This window comes from Simochromis diagramma, unplaced genomic scaffold (assembly GCF_900408965.1).
Source record: "Simochromis diagramma unplaced genomic scaffold, fSimDia1.1 OVJJ01000685.1, whole genome shotgun sequence".
NCBI lineage: Eukaryota > Metazoa > Chordata > Actinopteri > Cichliformes > Cichlidae > Simochromis > Simochromis diagramma.
The window spans coordinates 11,785,051-11,806,808 of record NW_024387477.1 but is presented as its reverse complement, the minus strand read 5'-3'; positions in this window follow the sequence as shown (position 1 = coordinate 11,806,808).

The window sequence follows — 21,758 nt, the reverse complement described above, 5'->3', positions numbered from 1 at the left end:
TCTGAAGAACTGTACTGGCCCAGAGGAAGAAAACATAACAACATGCACTTAGGGTGGTGAGCAGATTTCCTCTGTTCTCCTACAGCAGAGAAAAGCAAAACACTACAGCCTTCAGGCCTGTTGTAGCTTCGCTTTTTAATTTCTTTAACCCCTGGGATCTGCCTAACGTACTCTGAGACAACACAACTAAACCCTTCAAAATCCTGACAGATTATGAGTAAGTGAAGTCAGGAGGGAGCGCAAGTCTTCCTTTCTTCGTTGGCTGTAGTGACATTTTAATGAAAACATTAAGATTAATTGTTAAAGGTACAGACAGGGCAGCTGCATTTAATGAATAGAAATTAGTGGCAATTGTAGTCCTAAATAAACAGAAGGGCCTTATGTTAGAAAATATAATTTATAATTTGTTTTTGGTTTTTTTCCATTATTGGCAGATGTGGATGAATATCTCATATTGGATTTCCTCTTGGTTCTCTTTGAGCCCTATCTGCGGGAGTGCAGACTGTCGGTAGGTTGTAAAGCACAATGGAGATATTTCTCCTCTTCCTTATTAATACTGCCATTATCTGGTGTCATACTGACCACCAGGTTTCTCTATGGCCAATTTAAAGTTGCAGAATAACCTTTTAAACTCAGTCCTGTACTCCTATACTTCGGTCTGGAGTGTGAATTTTCAGACAGAACCATAGCCCCGTGACCACAGAGTGATTTCAAACCGGAGTCATGTATCTCATTTATGCAAAAAAGGATGGATTGGGTTAGTGGTGAGGGTAAATGATATGCTGCGAATTCTCATAGGAACTAATAGGACAGCACTGCTTGACTGATTAACAGACTGCTTCACAGTAAAAAATGCTAAGATTTTTCTGGAATGTGTGTAAAGTTGCCAAATTACACGTTGGTAAAGTCAGGTGCACAAATGGAGAAGTGTTGCAAACATTGCATTTTGAAATAGAGAAGCCTCAGCAACCTGTTTGGAAATATGACTCATTAGTTGCGCCCGTGGCAGCAAGAAACACGTCAAATTTATGATCCTCCACTGTGGTTCCTTTAGGTCTCCTGATGGACAAACTAATCAAAAGCACAAACACACAACTTCTGTTATAATAAGTGTTGCCTCTAAAGACACTTTAAGGATGAAGGTTTTATTAGAGGTGTCACTGTGGTTGGTACTATAACTTGGATGTCATATTAACTAGTGCAACTTATGTGCTTAGGAGACATATTTACATATTTATCTTGAAGACTTGACATCAAAGCTTCAGGGCTGCATTTGCTTAGATGATACTGTGAATAACACACAAAAACTATCACAAAAGTCACAAAGTCTAAACACACATTTTCTAAAAGACATAAACAAACCGTAGCTCTTTAAATATTCCCCACAGAGCTGAATCCATCAAGGATAAGTATGGGTGAATTATTTTAAACTGATTAGTTTCAGGGACAGCACAGTTGGACATAAAATACTCTTTAGTTTATTTAGGATGGCGTAAAAATAGGCGGTAAATTACAAATGCACTGTGGGCTTTTCAGTATCTCTCCACACTGGCTGCTGGTGTAGACAGCATCACTGGGCCTGAGATCGAGGGGCTGTTCCATGCTGTTGAAGCTCGGCTCTGTATCAGTCTGACGGACATGGCTGAGCAGCTCAACCCTGTCAGAATACATAATGAATGAGCAGTTGATGGCAAAGTAATGAAGGTGATAATTGAAAAGCAGTAATTCTGACATCTATTGCAGTCTTGGCAAGCTCATTTGCAACTAATTTCAAGCAAATTAGAGATCAGACAATTCCTTCTTGAGCACTGTCATCGCTGTTGAAATGATGGCAGTGCAAAGATATACTAGCTACTGTGCTTATTGTCACTAGCAGAGGCTGACAGGCTGATGTGAGCGTCAAATGCGGTTATAATCCTAACCCACTAGGGGGCAGTAAAACATTGTTTTAAGGTGTAAACGGTTCAAGTCATATTAATCACTAACCACTAGCGTGGTTTTTGTTAATCCTTTGGGCATGTAAGACCAAACAAGTTTTTAACTCTTAGAATTTTTTTGTTAAAAAAGAAGAAGAAGAAGCAGAAAGTCTTCTTCTGATATGGCGCAAGACTAGTGAGGTAAGTCGTCCCATTGGGAATACAGTACAAGTTTCTTGGTTTTCACTTGTACCTGGGATTTCAGCTTCCACGAAATGACAGAGACTTTCTGCACATTCCCAACATCTTTTGTTTTTTACCCAAGATGGCAGCCATTCAGCTAAGTTATGACAGGTAAATAAACACTAGATAGAGTGATGTGAGGCACACCGTTGTGCACGTATTTCTCTATATTAAGCACGATCACAACAAACACCTTTTAAATGACTGATAACAGAATGCAATATAACATTATAAACTTTTCTTTTGTAGAATGGTGTCTATATACAAAATATCTTACTCTCTGTCTTGTGTTGAACCTTCAGTTAAATAGTTAAAATGAGGTCTGGACTTTTTCCCACTACAAAATAAAACTTTGGCTCAAGGACAGTTTTTCCATTCCAGCAGTTTACCTTTGGTCAGCAGTGTTGTGAACTACTTTTCGCCTGTTCCAGTTAAGGTGTTTAAATTGAATCCAGAAGTATGCAGTTGGGGTTGAGGTCAGCTGAGGTCAGTGAACACTATGATATTTGTCACATTAAAGAGTTTGTCCTTGAGAGAGAGCTGTTGTAGAGCTGAATATTACTGCAGTATGCAAAATCCACTCATATTTCCGAGCTTTATATATATATATATATATATATGCATATGTATATATATATATATATATATATATATATATATATATATGCATATGTATATATATGTATATATATATGCACCTTTCTCAAGATCCAGTAATATCAACTTCAAACTCCAGCCTGTAGAGGGCAGTGTTGAAATGTACCAGCGGTGAGACCTTTACTGTATTTATTTAAGCTTAAAACACAGAGTGATGAATAACCTACACAACTCTGTAAATCAAGGCTGATAACATGCTAGTTATCAGCAATCCTTCCCTCCTTTTTACTTTGCGATCTTTAGCTGCACTTTTCTCCTCCTGCCTCTTTGTAATTGCCTTGCTCTAACACCCCCCTCTCACTCGTAGCAGCCCCCTTTTTGCCCTCTTTCTGATACTCTTGGTAGTCTCTCCATCTCTCTGACAGGTTTTGCAAAGAGCTGATAGGGGAGCAGAAAGTGGAACAGTGCTGTGAGTTTTAATGGGGCTCCCTGATAATCTCTAATCTGACAGCTCATCAAAGGCGACCGTGCTGTTCACATTCTGTCTTTCAGGGATCATTCGCCAGGTTGCATGTTAATGTAATGTAAAACAGTCATCTGTGCCTACAGCCTTGATAGTGTGTATTGCTTATATAGCACATTTACTGTATGATTCACTGCAGCACAGAGGTTTGACTGAAATTGCAGAAGCTACAGTGGTGGAGTTTGATGCTGAAAAATGGGCAGGTGAAAGGTATTACAGTGTTCCAGTATTTGCAGAACAAATGACATATTTCAGACACAGTTTGGTCTCAGCATACTGTAATGATATTTCAGAAGGCATCTCCAGATAAGTAACAGACTAAGGGGAAACCCGAACTAAAGAGTGAGGGGATACAGTGGTTATGCTATGCTAGGTGGGTTTTTTTTCCCTTTAATTTGTTACCACCTGTTTGCGTTTATATTTTACCATTTTGCAGACATTTGTAACTATGTCAGGTTAATGTGATTCAGTTTCTCAACTCATTCACAGTACAGGAACATTAAGTGATAACAAGTAAAAGTAGGAAGTGGAAATATTGATTTTTTTTTTCTGTGCAATAGTTATTTCATCCAGTTCCCTGCTAAGGTGAAATTTTGTGTGAGCAAAAGTAAGACAAGAAATCAATGCAAACCACAAGTTACATTTAGCCAAGTGTCAGATGAAGAAAAAAGTAGAGTATGTGTAACAATGATTCAGGAAATTCATCATTACAAAACTTTTTTGGATCTGGTGAGCAGCAGGGGTTAAATGGGCGGGAATGATCATGAGCTTGATTTAATGAGCAAGTCAAGCTGATCAATAAAAAAAAAAAAAAAAGTAGGTTAATTTGGATGTGCTGGAGCTGAGTATTGCCTCCACCTGATTATACTATACTACAAATAATAAAGTAAAAGCATCTGACTGTCCTGCTTTCTTTCGAATCACTGGCTTGCGTTCATGGTGCAGATATCAATAAAGCTTTGCTGGTGGAACTTAATAGCATCTGTTAAATACCTCAAACCACTTTCATCTGTAAAGTGATGGATCTTGGAGCGTGAGAAAAAATGAGTGATAAAGGACACAAAAACAGATATCATTAATAATTTAATAGAAGAAGCCCAATTAAATGAACTCCATACCCAGACATCATGAAAGTGTTATATTTACAGCACTGGTATCAGAGTTATTATGTAAATACAGGGTGATGATGCTGTGTGAATGTTTTAAAAGTACATAAAATGAACAAACTAAAGCCCGTGTAGAAGAAGACTTGCGGTAGCTCCTGAGAACTGCTGTGATATGAACATCTCTGTTAGCAGTGAGCTGAAACATAGGTGCCCTTGTGAACAAGCAACAGCAGGGGACCAGACAGGAAGCAACCCCTCACTGAGACGAGCGACTTCTTGCCATCTTAGCTGGTTGCCTGGCAGCTTCGCAGTCCCAACAGTGTTCAAAGTGCTAATGAGTGAGCTTTAGTGATAGGTTAGATTTTTAGCTGTGCTAGTAGCATGGTTCTGCAGGAGGTTCTTCAGCTTTTTTGGGTTTGGGGAACAAAAAGTGTTCCCACTCTTACTGACAACCCCACTACAAGCTGCATTCACACACACAATATATGGACTGGAGGAGTCAGAGATCAAACCACCAAACCTTCCACACTACTTCCATCACAACATAAAAGGCAGAAAGGAACAAAAACTTACATCTGGCAAAGAGATCCTCTGCACATAAAATAAAATAAACAAGAAAAACAAGCTATTTAGAATATTACCTAACTAAAAAACGGGGGAGGGTATTTGAACACATCTTAAAAATTAGGGCCTGGGAGATGGTCATTTGTGCTGGTGTTATGACTAAAGAGCATAGCCTTCATGAAGCCTTGATCATAAATAATATTTGAATGCTGAAAAGAGGTTTGGCAAACATACTGCTGTCCCATTGAGGTCTGCACAAGGTCCACAGGTCACTTTTTCTATGGAGCCTACAAACTGCTGGGCAGCGTTTGAGCCTTTGAAAACAAAAACAGTCATTAGGAGAACAAGGGCAGCAGCAGAGATAGCTTTTAGATGGCAGTAGCTAAAGAGGGGTGCACTAATGCTGCCAAGGTGCTTGTTGGGGCTTGTCTAGGTTGCCTGGGTCTGACATTGTGTTTCCCAAAACAGCAACTGACCTCTAAAACATCACTGGCAGTACATATAATGTATCTTTCATCTTTGCTGAAATGGCAGTACATCTGTGCACACCCTGGGTGCTGCAAGTTACCACAATGAGAAGCATTCCTTCAGAGGGAAGAGTGTAAAAACAAGCACTTCACATACATGCCAACACTTCAGTCTTCATACCAAGTAACTTATAGTAATTAATTCAGTACCTTAAAATGTGTCATTTCATTTAGGCTGATTCCCCTTCTAAGCAGAGGAAGCCGACTAGTATTTCCTTCAGCTGAACAGATCGCCATACTGCTATAACTGTTTTACTGCCAAGAAAATAACACAAGAGGAACCCAAAAATCAAATGTCCACACACCAGAATTCCTAATTAGGATGGCGTCGGTGGTAGGGGAGTGGATAAATGGTCAGTACTGTTTACATCAAATCTTTGGAGCCGAGTAAGCAACACCGCAGAGTTGCTGAAAATCACTGCTTTTGGGATAATGATGTCGGCTGATCAACGGTCCCGCTCTCAATGGATTAGCACCAAAAAAAGAAAAGAAAAAAGCAAGAAAAGAAAAAGAAAAAAACATGTTCCCAGTGGTTTAGAGCTATTCTGATTTTACTCTTGACATAAACACAAAACATTATCTCAGCTTTATGTTTACTGTACACACGCGAGATACCGTGAGATACCCTCATCTGATTGTAGGGAAGAGAGAAAATGAATATTTTCGCAACTGTTGAGCAATTAAGAGCCGGAGTTATAGAAATATATTTAATCTATCCTGTGCAACTGTGACCCCAAGTCTTTACATTCAAAGCTCCTTTTGTCTTGTCTTTGGTTGATAAAAATATTTGTCTGACATTAATGTCTCCCCGCAATCAATTTGGTTTCCATTTGCAACAAGCATACTTTAAAACAGCAAGAATAAATGCTTAATGCAGAGTAACATAGAAGAAATAGTTTCACCTCTATTTGAAAAATAAAGACAACATTTTTTTGTTATAAATGATGTGGTTACGAATTTATGGAAGGTATATATCAAGACTAAGGGCATAGATTTTAGCCCATCTCCCCACCCAAACGGTCAGAGCTGTGAGGCTGGCAGTTCCTTCTTAGTTTGATCGCACAGCTCACTGGTGGTTGAAATGAAAGTTTGGTACGCTCAATCCATGTCCTGAAACATGCTTTATAAAAGTTTGACTAACGAGCATGACATTCACCACTAGCAACAGGGCAGGCAGCAGCAGAGTATAATGAGTGAGCTTGACATCGAGCACCTAATTGGTGATGCTGTGAGCTTATTGGATGTCACATGTGATGCCACATTGGTTGTGTGTGTTGTCTGTAGCACTAAATTTGCTATCAGATATCTACTAATGACACACTTTGTGTGCCTGAAAAACAATGTCGGAAAAAGAGGAGACTGGGAAGGAAGCCGGTGGCGGGAGACCGACAGGAGAAGATATATTATCAGAAGAAAGATGTAGCAGGTGGAAAGAGCCACAAGCTGCCTGCTGTTCTTCACATGTCTTTCTTATATATATATATATATATATATATATATATATATATATATATATATATATATATATATATATATATACACCTTCTGTATGCAAACATGCTCACATAGTGGTGCAAAACTGATTTTATTTTTAAGTGATGGATCTTGCATGTGTGTGTTTTGTGCTATCATTCAAGGGTTTGACCTCTGCCTCACCCCATGTCAGGGGAGAATCATTACAATAAGCAACAGCACTAAAAATCAGGACCTCACTTTACAAAATTAAAATCCCCGAAGGGCTAAGTGGTGCTAAAACTGAAAGCATCTGGGCTTAGTCACCCTTCATGTTGCCACAACTGTTAGAATGGGGTTTTTTTTGTCTTCATTTTAAAGAAGCACATCTAAATGTCTCTCTCTATGTAGCTGTGATGTCAGCTTTTATGGCCCCGTCGCAATCAAAAAGTTCTATTGACCTCCGACTTCTGCTCAGGAGATGATAGTGATTTCTAGTGGATGGCTCATTGGGGAATGTGGTGATGGTGGCTTTCACATCACAAAATGACACAGGCATCAGTAACACAAATGACTGTTGCTGCACAATAATGATGCTGCCTGTATGAGTTCACTTTTCAGATTAAAATGTAGCTTTAATGGTTTTCAACTGACCTCTGTTTTATGTACTGCTTTCATTTCCCACCCCATCCCATCTAGCATGAATAGCTATTAGTATAATTTATGAAGATCTTTAATTTAGTTTTTTTTTCTTTCATTATTTGTTTTATTGTGAAGTGATGTAACGATCAAATAGAATTCAAAACTCATTAAAAGTAGTTTAATACTATTTAGTAGCCCATTCAACTAATATAGTTTTTTGTTGTTTGTTGTCAGAAACAGTAATGCTACATTTTTGTTAGATCATTTTGAAAAATGATTAGTAAAATATGGAAGCAAACAAATAAATAAAAATTCCAAGCCAATGTTTATTTGCAACATAAATTCATTTTGAGCTCAGAGCACAACCAAATTGTTCCAACTAGGATAACCATCTGCATTTACTATTCAGTTGTAGTTTTGTGGATATATATTGGACATTGGATATTTGGATCATTTGCATAAAATTGCATTTTTTGCATGGTTAATAAATACCCACGCAAGATGCATAGTAAGGTATCTAAAGCAATACAATGATGATAACAATTACAATAAACAAACAAACAAATAAATAAATACTTTCAATAATAATAATAAAATTCAACCGTCATCCCCAACATTGTGATCATCATCTTTTGTGCTTATTTACTTGTCTGCTAATGATTTTTTTGTTTGTATTGCATCTATTATTGTTACTATTATTTGACTATTATCCAGTTCCTCCTTTCTACTGCCACCTGCATTCCCCTGTGGCTGTCTTCATCTTTAGTTTTAGTCTTCATCACATATAGTTACATATAGATTTTGGATTTTACTTGTTGTTTCTTCCCCTCCTTTGTCAATGCAATCTTGGACCTCACCAGTTTCACCTATGTTCCCTTTCCACCTGTTTGTAATCACGTATACTGCTGGAGAAAGGTACATAACAAGTGGCGATGTTAAGGAACACAAAGCTATTGTTGATTACTTCTTAGCTTCTGACTTTACATAGTTTCTAAAAATGCCCTGTGTACATATGTAGACATAGGTGTGCCATTCCATTATGAGCAAACTGTGTGATGTGGTGGTTGCAATGGTAACGTTTCAGAGGTACAAACAAAATCTGAGCTATGACTCTAAAACATATCAAATGTCCCGTGTGTACTACATATCTACATCTTGCAATCCATTTAACAGCATTTCCTATCTACTACATTTTAATTTAAACACATTCTTTCCCAGCAGTTTAAACAAAATATTATTTACAAAGTTATATATTATTTTAAACTTTTATCCAGTGTCCAGTGTGTGAGTCAAAAGCCTCTGGGGTTCTTAAGGGATTTTGTAAAAAGTTATTATGAAATAGCTGATCCACTGATCCGCTGGTAGAATGAGCATACATCTCAGGAGAATCACCATGTCCACCGACTGATTAGGCAGTTGTCACATGAGGCCCGGTTGCCAAGGTAACTGTCCTCTGACACCTCCCGTTCTGATTCGCTTCCTGCTGCTCTCCGCTCTCTGCTCGCTCCTGCTTTCACTCTCCTGAAGTCATTTTGGATTTTTTTCTCTTCTGAGGGCAAGAGCTTGCAAACTTCTTGTGCGCTGTGTGTTTGTGTGTCTCCGTGCACGCAACTATCAATGAGTGTGTATGATTCGAAAGTTCAGTGTGTCAGTGACAGGGTGTTTCTGTTATCAGTCACGCAGTGTGGCCACTGTCTCCCCTGGTGACGGACTGTGATACCAATCTGTTGCAACAACAAGTCTGTCAGTACTGAGCAGGACACTCAAAGGGAAAAAAGAGCTGCTCTCAGATCATCCACCCTACCTCCAAGATCTTTACTTCACTTTCCTTTAGTCTTTTCTTCCAAGATATCACAATCCTTCCTTACATGTTATTTTATTTCATATCGTCCTTCATTTCCTTTGCCTCTTTAGTCTCCACCTCTGTTTTCTTCTCATATGTTAAAACTAGAAGGTAAAAGGTAAAAGGTCTGGAAATGGAGCTGATATAACAATTACAGTTTTCCCCACCAGAGAAGGTTAAAAAAAAAAAATTCTCTGGAATGGGGCATAGAGAGATATCTGAACTGTATGTGGACATGAGAGGGAGGGAGACTACTTTTGATAAACTGACACACACTGTTGCAAATGACTGCAACCTGGAGGGAGATAAAGAACAGACAGAGAAAGAGAAGTCTGTGCCTTGGTGTGAGTTCCGAGTCACACCTCATAAAAAAGCTCCAGGGCATCTAGATCCAGGAGCGGCGGTCCCTCAGCCTCAGAGGGCCCCCCCTCCTCTTCCATCTGTGTGCGCTTGGCTGCCAGATGGATGCTGAGCTCTGTCTGCCCTGTATCAGAGCAATACAGACCTTAACTCACGGCTAATCACCTGGAAGTGTGTGCATTGCACACTATATTTCTGCTCTCCAGCTGTTATTTGTTTAGATTATCACCATCTTAAAATGTTATTTGTAAACCTCGCAATAAAATATGCTCGCAATATTACGACATTACAAATGCAACGACATGAATTTGCAAATGCAATGATATGGGGGAAATAATTCAGGATGTTGTGAATGTGCCCATAAAACTTATAATAGCCAGTCTTCCTGCTTTTAACGCGCTTGTTTCCTCTTCTGTTCTTTTCATTTGCATGTACTTCTCTCAAGCAGAATGATCATAAAGGACTGGCAGATCCAACAGGATGGCCACTCCTCTGTATGAGTCTAATTAAACACAGCTTTCTCATTGGTGCCCCTCCTTCTTCTCCTCCTCTAGCTTCTTTCTATTCCTGTGATGCACAGCGGGCTTATTAATTACTCAGGAGTTTACAGATCAGCAGGCTCTGTCTTTTTGTCATCCAGTGTATTAACATACAGGTACACATGGTTATCCATTCTATACAGTGGTGCTGACCCTCTGTTTGTATTTGTATTAATGAAAGGCTGCCAAATAACCTTTTGGTTACGTTTTGATTTTTTTCTAACCAGATGGTTCTCTCCTGTGTTTTCCCATAAGCGAGAGTGTGGGTACTACTTTGATGTGGAGCGTGGAGCACAAAGGTGCAGTCACTATCCCGGCTCTGTTAGATTGAGAGGCAAGTACACACCCATCTCCTATCTTCCACAACAGTCAGAAAGATAAAAGGAGGAAGATAGAGAACCAAAAAGAAAGGTGCTAACAGACAAAAGCATGAATAGAAAGCACTAAGTCATGGCTTTACATGTTGCAAGATAACATGAATCTTTTATAAAATTTCAGTCAATAGTAATCATATTACATACACTCTTGAATAAAAGGCTAATATCCACTTGATGGATATTAAATTAGAATCACATTAGAAGTGAGAAAAGGGGAACTTCCACAGATTACACTACAGATGTCTCACAGTCCTTTCAGTTTAGATAAGATCAAGTAAGTCTCTGGGGTGCTGTCTGACCTTAGTATGCCTACTGAGATGAGATCATCAACCGCTTCTCATGTATGTTTGTTAAAACACTCCATGATTTCCTCTGAGCGCGTGCTGTGTATCTACAGGATCTTCACAGCAATAATATGCATTATAAACAAAACATCCTTCACGAGAAAGTAGAAGAGTTACTTTATTAGTACTTTAGTTAGTTCATATATAATGTGAATCTCTTGTTCCACCACAATCCAAAGGTGCTCTATTGCAGTGGTTCTCAAACTTTTCACAATGACTATCACTTCATAAAATTTCTGGCTCTTAAAGTACCATTCTTATGAGCGACATTAAAGTACAGTAATATAGGCCTATTTAACACCATATACAGTTTACACAAGACAATTTTATTTCTTTATGTGAATGTTATTTATTTTAACTGTCACTAACAGGATGTGACAAGTGATAATATTAACAACTGTACTGGATTAAAACATTCAGAGCAGGTGGGATATCCGGTCTTTAAGTGATGACATATGTATGCTTCCGGGTCCAAACTAATCTATGTTTATTAAGGCTGTTGTGTTTTTAACTTGTTTTAATGCTTTGTATCTTGTTCCATTTAATCTGAACAAGCCCCTAAAAACAGCCAGTGATCATTGACTCTATTCAACTTCAGCCTCTCTTGGCTTTTATTACCACTATTCATGAATAGCACATTTTAAAGCTCAGTTTTTCAAACCAGTCCAGCCCATGCATTTTTCATTTTTCATTAAAGTAGAGGCCTCTCCATGATTTTCCACCTTATCACAGTAGAGGGATTTGTGTATCCCAGTGATTCTAGGACCCATGTTGCCAGGGGCAATTTGCCCCTCCTAGGGTGTCCCATGGACCATATTGGTCCTGGGTGTGAGGCCAGATAAAGATTCACACAGCCGTTGTGCAGCAGAACAATTCAAGGGTCCAGCACACCCTGCCTGGAATAGGGTTACCAGGGTCCTACCCTGGAACCAGGCCCAGGGTAGAGTCCAAAGGGCAAGTTTCTGGTGGCCCACAACTCACTGGTAGGGACATAAAGGCTTGGTGCCTAGTGAATCAGGTGGCAGTAGAAGGGAGAGGCCTGGAGCTCCAATCCCCAGCTTCCAAAACTGTCTTATGGTACATAGAATGTTACCTTGATGGTGGAGTAGGAGCTGAGGTGCTGCGTGAGGATGGGAAATACTGACTAGATATAGTCGGGCTCACCTCAACGCATAGTTTGGGCTCGTAGAGCCAGAGTCATTGAGGTGTGACTCTGCTCCACTCTGAAGTTGCCCTGAGTGAGAGGTGGAAGGCAGGGGTGGTTATAGCTGTAATCCCCCGGTTCACTGCCTGCAAGTTGGGGTTTTCTGCTTTGGAGAAGATGGTTGCTTCCCTGGAACTTTGGGTCGGGGACAGATCCTGACTGATATAGGCCAAATGACAGTTCAGAATACCTACCCTTCTTAGAGTTACTGGGTGGTCTGCTGGAGTCTTACGCTTTTTAAGGTTCTTTCCCTGTTTAAGAAGGGGGACCGGAGGGTGTGCTCCAACTATATGTGTATTTTTGAGGGTGTATCGGAGTAAGCCCAACCAGTCTATATGAGCTTTGTGGACTTGGAGAAAGGATTCAACCGGGTCCCTGTGGAGGGCGCTCCGGGAGTACAGGGTGCCAGGCCAATTGTTACAGGCCATTAAGTCCCTGTATAACGATAGCTTGAGCTTGGTTCATATAACTGGCAGTGAGTCAGAGTCTTGTTCATGAGTGAGGTGAGAGTAGAACATGAGATTGACAGACAATGTCAATCTCATGTGGTGTAGATGCTGTATCAATCTGCTGTGGTAAAGACAGAGTTAAGCATAAAAGCGAAGCTGTCAATTTACCTGTCTGTCTGTGTTCATACCCAAAAGAATGAGAAATTAGTTTCCTTCAAAGAGTGGCTGAAGTCTCCTTTGGAAATAGGGTGAGGAGCTCTTTGATACAATAGGGAATCACAGTAGAGTTGTTGTTTTCCTCTGACCCCTGGCAACAACAAGGTATTTCCATCTAGAGAACTGTCACGCACTGGATATTTTCTTATTTTGAGTCCATTCTCTGTAAACCCTAGAGATAGTTGTGCCTGATTAAAGCTTAGAATGCATGTGAAATTGAATTCCCTTGATATGATTTATACATACATTTATCAAAACAAACAAATAAATAAATAAATAAAAACCTAAACTCAGAAAGAAATTTTTTTTGTTTTGCACACATTCCCATTGAAGTGATTTTACTTTAGAGTTTGGTTTGGACTTACATTTGCACACTTTAATTTAAATATTATAAATAATATTTGTAAGTAAAAAATTACAGCACCTTGCTATTTTAATTATCTCTTCACGCTATCATAAAATGAATTATTTTAAATGAGATCTTACTTAGCAAAATTAATTCCTCTAAATAAAACACTGACTAATAATTTAGAATAGCAGAATAACTCAGGGAGTTTAAAAACATAAAAAGAAGTTGTTCATGTTGAGATCAGCAGGGGAGTCCTCACAGACATTGTCTTTTTTTTCTTGTCTCTTGCTCGGTGATATTGTCTTGGAGCACTTAAAAAGCCGTGTTGGGTGGAGGTCGTAATAGAGCATAGGGCTCTTTTTACACTAACACAAGGAAAAATATGTGTTTGAGCCTAAATGTAATTTCTTGCACCATTTTGCTCCTATAACAATGAATACGAAATCTTCAACAATATTTTTTGTTACAAAAATCCAAATAGCTCTATGTGAATACCAACAGAATCAAAACCAAACTTTTCTGATGCAATATTTTATCATCTTTCAATCTCTTGGTTTGGTTTTTAAAGGAAAAAACTTGTAATACTCAGTTTTTTCTTTACTTCAGCAGGCAGATGACTTTTTAGATGTTTTGATAAACCTAGTGTACACTATCTGCACGAAGCAGCAAATCATCTTAACTGTGAAAGTGGAAAAAAATGCACTAGTTTTTTCACATATTTATTCAGCACCGTGTTTGCATTTACTTTTGTTGTTGTTGTTGTTGTTGTTTCTCAAGTGTAAAACAAAAAAAGTAACTAATTTCATTTTATTTGATGTATGCACAGCTTCAGATTTTAAAAAACAAAGCCAAGACTGAGAATGACTGCTGTAAATACATCGGTCAATGTCAGTCACTGCGAGGTCTCACCAAGACCCTTAGACCTGTATTAGTTACACCAGTGTCTTTCTCGCAGTGACAACTTGTTTGCGCGTCCAAATTACAGCGACACATACACGTTACATTAAGGGGACCAAAGCGTGGATAAGGGAAGTCGTGTGTCAAATTAAGAAAGCTGAAGTAACAAGTTGAAGTGGTGAGGGAGAGGAGATGAGATGAAAATGTAAGTACCAGAAAGAAAGGAGGTAGGCAGAAAGGCATGAGCTGGAGCTAAACAAAAATGTGTTCAAAGACAAATGAGAGTGACAAATAAACAAAAAGCTACGTGTATGTTTACTTGGTGATCTGGTTGGTTGACAAAATCCTGCTGTGACTATAAGACTGAAATTGTGAGTGTCTGTGTGTGTACGTGGACTTTAAGTGTAGCAGGACACTGTTGTGTTTGAAAGCAATTATCTATGGAGCAGGTGTCGTCAGATTGGTGACAAGATTTTCAAGCCCTTGATATCACATTTCTGGAACAGGGGATCAAATTTCTGATCTGCAATGCCCTTCAATTTTAGGCCCCAATAAATAAAATAATAACAGTATGTCAAATAACAAAATAAGATCAGTATAGAAGTAATGAGAGCAGGTGGTAGAGTGCCATGTGGTCATTCAAAAGAAATTCAGCAGAGCAGAACGCTTTCTAGCTGGTACTCAAGGTAGAATGAAAGATGAAAAGAAAAAGAAGAACAACAGACAATGAAACAAAAATTTACTTGAGCAGATAGCATGGACAGATGTCCCAAAATCCCATTACTCTGCTGTGTGTGTGAATGTGTGTGTGTGAATGGGTGGATGACTGCTTGTGTAAAGCGCTTTGGGGTCCTTAGGGACTAGTAAAGCGCTATACCAATACAGGCTATTTACCATTACTCTGCTGTAAAACATTTAATTTTTTCACTAAATATTTTAAGACAATTTATGTTGATCAAATTATCCATTTCACTTTCTATTAATCCTATTTTACAGAAAGCGTCTGTTCTTAGATTTATAGTGTAAATATCATTACTAATGAAGTTTGCACCTCTCCCTTACATTCAATGTCAGTCTTACTTTTACTGTTTTTAGCTAACTTGATTTTTACTTTTCTTTGTTTTGTTTTCATATATATATATACTATATATAGAACTGTACTATATGTAATACTGTAACGTTCCCTTTTTATAGATAGTGAATGAGCCTTAGCATACTGGTTAGGCTGCTATAGATTAGGGATGGGATGGATTCAATTCCTGGCTGTCGTAAGTATCCCACTTTTTCTCGCACTTGTACTGCAATCAGCTGATTTCAGTTTGTGTGACGGAGTCTGTGGAAATATCTTCTATTTTTATTCTACAAAAAAGGCTTAGCATACACTGCTAGCCAACAACGCAGAGTGATGTTAGCAGAGTGAATGCTAATCCCAGCACAGCAGCCAGGCCCTGAACTTCAACGGGTAACACACTGATGAGCAGTCAGGAAGTTTATGTTTCTTCAGTAGAATCACTCCGGCGATCACTTTGAAGTCTCCCTGTGCTGGTTTTCACCTTTACGTTGTGCTTTGTGTTCATAACTAAATACCAAGAGAAAGGGCGTGTGTCCTCATTAGGACAGGGATTTGTTTTGGTGTGTGGGACTGCAGCCTATAGGTTTATATTGTTAAATGGTAATCATGAAACATTAGAGAATGTTTTTCAGGTCATTTTACAGTGAAATGTACTTAATGCATTACTTTAAAGAAAGGTGTTCTATGGATTACATTACTTTTTTGAGTAACGACTCACTGATCACTGATCACGACAAGGAGGGGAAATATCTCTAATGTGCACAAACATCTGTTAGATTTTAGACCAGGTCACACAAGTAATTTATGCCTTTCACTGGTAGAAATGAAGATATAGGCTTGCCATGCTCTAAAAGATCAGAAGCTGATGGCTAGCAAGCCAGGCACGTGTTATATTGTCCTGTTTAGCGTTTTCTCACACGTTCAGAGATGTACACTATTTTTGTAAATAAAACATAACAAAGAATGTGCTCATAAGCTACCTCTTATTGTACCAGATTGAGGAAAGGTAAATGATGAGTAAAGAAGAAATGATTAATGTTAATCAGTCAAAATAAGTCAAATAAATGTTCCAACTTCTACAATCTGGTAGAAGGTTCCGCATCTTCCGGGCAAGGACAGAGAGACTCAAGAGGAGCTTCTATCCCCAAGCCATCCGTGCCCTAAACACACACACCCGCCCTCTCACATCATCTATAATTGACTGAGACAGGACTCTTCCAGACACTCTAAACCAAGGCACAATGTACATTTCAATTCCTTTAATTTTAAATATGTTTATATTGTCTATCCTGTAAAATAGTCAGATGTCTATTCATATTAATATACAGAATTCACCTGCTTGCTGCTACTACTGCACATTCACCCAGTGTATATACTATATGTCTGTATATATATATATATATATATATAATGTTCTTCCTCTACACCCCCCCCCCAATTTTTGCACATGTCGAGGAGCGTGTCAGGCTACATTTCACTGTGTGTTATACTTGTATAACTATGCATGTGACAAATAAAGAACCTTGAACCTTGAACCTATAAAAATAAGCAAGTAAAAATGCATTTTTTAAGATAGATATAACAGATTGCTTCACAAAAAAATTCATAGGACATCAAAAGAAACCCAAGGGTTTTTTTTGGAAAATAGTCTTTTGGTGGGTTGTTTGTTTGTTTGTTTGTTTTTTAAAGAAATCACAGTCTAAAGATCTCAGACTCAGTGGGAAAAGTAAGGGAGCATTTAAGATTATTTTAAGCGTGTTTCTATATGCTTTACAGTATCTGGCTGTTTGTTTGTACTGTGTCTGCTAGAGCTGGACAAAGCCATAAGTGTTCAGCGCTAATTAAATTTATATGGTTCATGTTACTTGTTTTTCAGCTACACTGGAGATAAGTTGATGAGGAGAGGTCCCAGCTTGTGTAAGCACATGTGTGCACGTATTGTGTAAGCAGTTTCATACAAAAAGTGTTTCTTTGAGATAAATGGCATTAATGCTTGAAAAGTAGCTGAATCTCTCAGCATACCACGATCGATAACTAATTTGGTTTGGAAATGCACATCCTTGCCTTTGGATGCAAACAGAGTATCTTGGGCAGACTTGGAGCAATAATAAATTAAGGTAAAATATCACATGGATTTGGATTAGGTGTTACACACCCTGCAGATACAAGGTTAGCTCAAAAGTATACATTTGAAAAAGGATAATTCAATAAACATTTAACCTATTAAACCCTTGAAAAAGTTTCGCCGACCAAGAATACCATAATCAAACTTTCTCTGTTAGAAATTGTTATGGAAGCAGTGAATGGTTAAGCAAGGGAGTAACATAAGTATGTGTCGATGAAAGACTGCATCCGCTGCAGATCACAGATACCAGCCACGCTGTACTGCACATCAATAGAGCCGATGTTCCTATCCACTAGTGGATCTGAACTGCTGTGACAGTGGGAGGAGATGGAGACAGATTGCATCGTTCCCTCTCCCAACTCCTTATCACAACAGCCACACTTATCTAGTCCCAGTGGAACAATGTTATTAGAAGCCTGAGTGAGCAGCAGAAAGAGAGACAAATGAGTGGAGATGCAGAGAAGGAAAACTATGAGAGGTGGATGGATAAAAGTTCATAGTCAAAGTCATGAATCAGGGATTAAGTGCTGGCAGCGAGAGAGAACACAGTGAACGAGTGTTACTATAAAAATCTATTGCCGGATCTTACAGCAGGTTAGCCAAAGAAGTAAGCCATGGCGACAAAAGGGTGACATTTGCTACCAGCATTACCGCTTTAAGTGCCCTTGCTGTCAAATGAAAAGTATGTGAAAAGCTGGCCAAAATGAAGACGGAGAATCCAAGCTGCACACAAAAACATCCAAGCAATGCCGTGATCAAAACCAACTGGACTTGATGTCCAGTGTTTGTTGTGGTAACATCATTTTACTATCTGCAAATACCTCTCAAAACAATTTAACGCTATTTCATGCAAAACAATTGATGCATACAGTAAACTGCAAATAAACCGCATTTTATTTTGACCCAAATTCTTTCCAGCGCCTTGAATATGAGGGGACCCCCGCCCAACTCAGCACAGCGACACAAGCTGAACATGTCAGCACATTTCTACTCATGACTTTCACTTTATTAAGTCTATCTTTCTACTTAACTGACACTATTAGTAAAGGCAGAAGCTGTAATAGACTATTTTTGTATTCAAAAATACAAAACCTGGGATAAGGGGGTATAAAAATGACCAGTAAGCATCCAGTGGCTTAAAGCATATGTGCAGTATTTATAAAATACCCCAAAATGCTGCAAATCTAATTCCAGTAGAAAAAAATGTAAAATTGTATCTTAATAAATATGTTACGTGGTGTGGTCATCAATCTTTAGCCCACATTGTTTAAAAGCTTCCTGTTTTAATGAAATATACAGTCTGGGGAATCACATTTTTCCCCGACCCTTGTAAGAACAACACATAGCCATCAAAAACAAGAAAGAACTATTAGCCATAGTAATGCACACTTCATGTGAAAGAAATTGTGGGTGTAGCCAAAGTCCACATCGTTTGGGGTGTTTTTGCAGTATTTTTGCTCTTTCAATATATCATGTGATGTCAAGGAAATAATTGTTATAATTTCCAATTTCTTTTGCAGTAGTTAGTTTCCCTCCGGGCTTTATTGAATTGTTTTGAAAGCTGCAGCGAGAGTTGTGGTTCTGTATGATTTTCCAGCTGACTGTTATTCACGAGAGGATTGTTCTCAGCGGTCTGACAAACAAGCAAAACTTTTGCAGCTTTCCATAATTGGAATATAACTACAGCAGTGACAGAGCACATGTATTTTCTGTATTTTTAATGATTTTCCTCTAGTACCAAAAGGAGATTCAAATAATTTGTATTGCAATGCCCTTTGGGTTTCCCTCCCTTTATGTTTGCATGAGAGAAACTTTATAAATGTGAACCAAAGACCACAATATTTATGTCATTAATGCAAATGAAATTCATCCTCTATGCATGCCAAAGTGAAGAAAGAATAAAGTGCCTTGAATTTCTGTAGTTCTGATGATGCCAAAGGCTTGTCAGCCAAGTCAAGAGCCACTCAACAAAGTAGTGCACTCATTTTTTCCTACCTGTCAGTGGGAGGCTTGTGACAACAGAGGTCTGATCATACTGAGGTAACACCCCCTTTTTAAATCTCATTTATCCCCACAAAGCACACCCACAAAGGGGTGTTGGTGTTTCAAGGAAAATCTTTAAGAAGTGAATATATGTCATTGTTTTTCACTTTTTAAAAAAATTTGAAAGTTCTGTATCATTTCTTTTAGGATCAAATCCAGTGTGTCCTTCACTACTGGTACCACAGCCCATATTGTTTATATTTGTGTATTCATAAAATGCTTTTTTGTTCTATGAGCTTTGTGCTTCAGTACACTGAGGTTGAAAAAAAGGCCACTGCAAATAAGGAATACTTGTGCCAGATATTTGTGTGCATTCATCAGTATAAAAGAAGTATGTGGGGGATGCTCAAAGTTTTGCTCTATGAGTAATTGGCCAGATAGACCTGACCTTAAAAACTCATCGCACTGTGGAAAGGCTTTTGCAGTCATAAAGCGTTTGAAGTCTATGACACAGAGACATCACACCACACTTCCATCAAGCCATCATTGCAGCCACCTTCAGATCTTCCTTGTTTTGGAGTCTTTAGTCTTGTCTTCAGCCAGTGGAACACGACTCAGTTGGTGGGGTGAGGTGATTGGTGAGACAGAAAAATTTCAGATTTCATCTGTTATGGCTCGGAAAGGTCTGTGGTAGGCTTGTCTGCGTGTTAGTGATTCTTATCCTTGTTACTGAAGAAATTTTGTAAATCAGGAAAAATGCGACAGTCAGTATTTTCTGCATTTGTAGTGTTACTGTGAAGAGATGAAATCATCAGTAAATGGATGTGTGGAATTCATATCTGTACAAGCAATAGAGGTATAGTCAGTGGATAAGGTGGTTTGTTTTTGGTCATTATGTCCTCCTCCTTTTTTTTCTTGACACTTCTCTTTTTTCATCAGTTTGGCAGATTCCTTTCCACAGCTCTACATTAAAAAACTATCTATCTATCTGCAGTGTCTCTGGGGATTGAAAGAGGTTTGCATTTTAGCTTGATCATAAAGTTTTCTCTTGATTGACTTTGTATCCTGTGTAAAACAAAGACACTAACATACTGAAGTATATTTTTGCTTTCACCATCAAAGTTTTATTTATAACAGGAAAGTCTAGTGAACAATTGTTTGTTTATGTGTACAAGCAGTGTGTGTGTTTGTGTGTCTCTGCATGTGTGTATTGGCTACCTGACTGTGGTAATGGCTGTCATAAATTAGCAGTAGGTCTTCATAGGGCCTGATAGCTGGTTAATCAGCTGTTATATTCCTCCCTGGGGGGGTTATGAGCACTTACAAATGATTACTTCAGCTGAGTGTGTGTGCCTGTGTGTCTGTATACACAGAAATGTGTGACTTATCTATACTGCATGGTGATAACTATGGTGTGTAAGTTCAAAATACCTGTTAACCTTTAGATCATGCATACAGTAGTAGTGTGTGATGTCTTGCTTTCTTAATTATTGCCCTGGTAATTACTTCCTGTTTATATTTCCCTGTGCTTTGCTGCTTTCTCTGCATTTTCATCTAAGTGAATAATGAGGTTGTCAGCTCAGTCATTCTGTCAAGTATGCATGCTTTTTCTAAATGTCATTTATTTATGAATAACCATCTGGAGCATGTAAATATACTATAACACGTCAGTATTATAATCTAGTCTTTTGTGTGCATAGAGCCATTGGCAAATCTGAACAGTCCAGTGATGTATACTGGTTGTCTGTTCACATCTGTGGATTTTCTTCCTTGCCTTACCCATTGTCAGTGGATGCCCATAGGTAAACTTTGTCTTTGAAAATATGTGTTTACAGCTTGCACTTCCCTAAGTTTGTTTAAAACATGTACGTTGGCATTCTTCCCTCTTGCACATCTGCATTTGTTCCTAATGAATCTTTTTTGTTTGTTTGCTTGTTTGGGTTTTTGGTTTTCGACTGGTAATCCATCTATGTAACAAGAAATGGAGAAAGAGAAGGCAACGGGTTCAGGTGCAGAAACATAAAGTAGCTTGATTTGTATTCTGCGTGTGTGAGTTTACGTTGCTGATTTTCACATATTTGTTTACACTGCGCACCCTGTGAGTCAGAGTGCTATGCAGGATTTATGCATTAGCAGGAAACTAATGAGCAGTCAACCTAAGAGCTGCTAAGGTTCCTTAACCACGGAGCTGATGTGACATTTACTTTGTTTGTGTTGTCTAATCAGATAGTTTGCCAATACATTGCTTTAGTAGTCTCTCGCATGGTTAATGAATAACTATGGGAGCATATGGGTGAAAGTGAAGCTTATAATTTACAATGAATACTATCACACTTGTTGTGTTATGTCAGTTAGACTGCTATACATGCAGGAGATTATCAAATATTTACTACATACAGCACACAAAGCCATATATCAGGTACGCTGGTA